Source organism: Nematolebias whitei, chromosome 1 (assembly GCF_014905685.2).
Source record: "Nematolebias whitei isolate Nwh7 chromosome 1, NemWhi1, whole genome shotgun sequence".
NCBI lineage: Eukaryota > Metazoa > Chordata > Actinopteri > Cyprinodontiformes > Rivulidae > Nematolebias > Nematolebias whitei.
This window is the reverse complement of record NC_056498.1, coordinates 6370991-6373838: the sequence shown is the minus strand read 5'-3', so window position 1 is coordinate 6373838 and position 2848 is coordinate 6370991.

Here is a 2848-nt window from a genome sequence, read left to right as displayed (position 1 = left end):
ATAAGTATTAGTGTGACTAATCTCTGAAATAGGGTGAAAGATGTTTGTGTATTGTGACAGTGTAAAAGTGACTTACCTCTTCTCTTCCTCTGCAGGGTGTTCAGGCTAAAAGATTCCCCTGGGGCCTGAGCACCTTTTTAAAGGTTCTGGAAGAGACCATTATTGATTAAGGGGGGAAGAAAACTGCATTTGAGAAGTTTAATTGTATATTTATATCTAGAGAAAATGTGTTTTTAAGAGATGCGTTTAGTGATTGATAATGTTTGTTAAAGAAAGTAATTTGACGTTTCAGTTATTTTTTTGTAGAAATTTGTTAATGTTTATGTATTTTGTTTACCCTGCTTCATGGTAGGTCTGTTAATGGGAGGGGGTAGTAGACTATAAAAGGCTGCCTATTAGCAACAATTTTTGGCTGACTCAGAGTCGGACTGGAAGTTCTGAGGAGGGTGTGACCGGAGACAATAAGGCGGCAGGTTTGAAAAATCCAAAAACCACAAAATCGAGGGATTTGGAGGAATCATTTTTAAAGGTGGAAGATTGCTAAATCTTGAACCTGCCTCTGACTTGGAGCTGTCAAGTAGTCATAGATGACTGCTGCAGTGAAAAGCAGGAAACGGTTGTTGAACTGAACTTTTGTTTGGCTGATGTCAGAACATGACGTCGGTAGAAGTAGAAAGAAGCAATTGGAATAGCATGGATGGCAGTGAAGAGGAAGAGATGGACGATCAAAATGAAGAGAAAGAGTGGGAAAAAGTGGGGAAGGGTGGAAAGAAACAGCAAGCTAGTGAAAGGAAAAGGAGAAAGAGAAATGAGGAAAGTACAGAAGGAACTGATAGTGAAGGTAATGAAGAAAGAGCAGATGTGTCAAAAAGCCCATCAATGAATGTTATAATAAGATTTGAAGAAGAAGCGGGAGTAAAGAAAATTGACCCACTAAAGTTAACAAAAACACTTAAAACACAAGTTGGAGAAATCAAATATGCAAAAATACTGAGAGACGGAAATCTTCTGATTGGGTGCAATACGGAAGTTCAGGTGGAAAAAGCGAGGAAAATTGGGTGGGTGTGCAAAGTTAAAGTTAAAACTGTTGTAAGAGTAGGTGAAAAAAGAAATAATGGAAGTAAAGGAGTCATTGTAGGAGTACCTTTAAATGTAAATATGAAAGATCTGGTTGAGAATCTAAAGCAAAGAAATAAAGAAGTAAAAGGAGCAAGAAGAATGACTAAAGGTCCAGAGAAAATTGAAACAGAAACTGTGCTGGTGGAGTTTGAAACAAAAGACGTGCCAAAGGACGTTTTCTTAGGCTTGATAAGATTTAGTGTCAGGGAGTTTATACCTAAACCAGTGAGATGTTTCAACTGTCAGGAATTTGGACATATTGCTAAATTGTGTAAAGGAAAAAGGAGATGTGCCCGATGTTCTGGAGATCATGAATATGGAAAATGTGGAGCTGGAGTCAAACCAAAATGCTGCAGCTGTGGAGGAGAGCATAGCGTTGCTTTCTGGGGGTGTGAAATAATGAGGCAGCAAACAGTTGTGCAGAAAACAAAGGTCATGCAGAAAGTAACATATGCAGAAGCATGTAAAATGGTTGAAAAAGAAAAATCGCATGGAAAACCTATGACAGAGGAGAAACCAGTCATCCAAAAGGTTATGGAAATGGTGGAAAGGAAAATAGATGAAGAGAAGAAGAAGATGGTGACTTTTATTGCAGGAGTAATAAATGCAACAATAGATGTAAAGTCTAAGACAGAAAGAATTCAGATCATTGTGAAGGCAGCTTGTCATAGTCTAGATATGAAGAACATCCGATGGGAAGATGTAAAGGGAGAGCTAAGTAGCCAAGCAAGTCAAGAAGGATCATGTGGTTAATTTTTATCACAATCCTAATCCTACAGTGGAACGCAAGGAGTCTTTTGTCAAATGGTCAAGATTTTAAACAGTTTATTTGTGATCAGAGAAAAACCTGATATAATCTGTATACAGGAAACATGGTTGAAGGATTATTTAGACTTTAGAGTTTATGAATATATTGCAGTTAGATTTGATAGAAAAGAAGGAAATGGAGGTGGGTGTCTTTCTTTGATTAAAGAAGGTATTCCATATAAAATAATTGACAGGAAATGAGACAGAATATGTAGCAATTGAAATATGGATAGAAGGAAAGGAAATAATGATTATAAATTTTTACAATCCCTGCAAAAAGATTGAATTAAGTCAACTGGAGGAGATAGGTATGAAAGGAAATATTATTTGGTGTGGAGACTTTATTGCACATCATTCACTATGGGGCAGTGAGAAAATAGATTATAATGGTAATATATTAGAAGAATTTTTGGATGATAAAAATCTTGTATGTTTGAACAATGGAGCAAAGACAAGAATAGATATTAATTCTGGTAAGGAATCTGTATTAGATTTAACATTTGTATCTAGCTGCTTGGCTCCATTATGTGAATGGCAAGTAAGAAATAAATCATTTGGTAGTGATCATTATATTATAACCAGTAATATAAGGATGGGTCAGATACAGACTCCTGAAATGGTAGGAGGAAAGTGGATATTTGGGAAAGCAAATTGGGAAAAATATAAGTATTTATGTGAAAGAAAACTTTTAAATGTTCAAAATGATTGGAGTATTGAAAGAATGAGTCAAGAGATTAGTCATAGCATTTTATCAGCTGCTGAGGAATCTATTCCAAAGACTTCAGGGAAAAATAGGAAAAAGTTAGTTCCGTGGTGGAATATTGAATGTAAAACAGCAGTAAGAGAACGAAATAAAGCATTTAAGCTGGTCAAAAGGTCCCATAACTTTCAACATCTAATTGAATATAAAAAAGCACAGGCA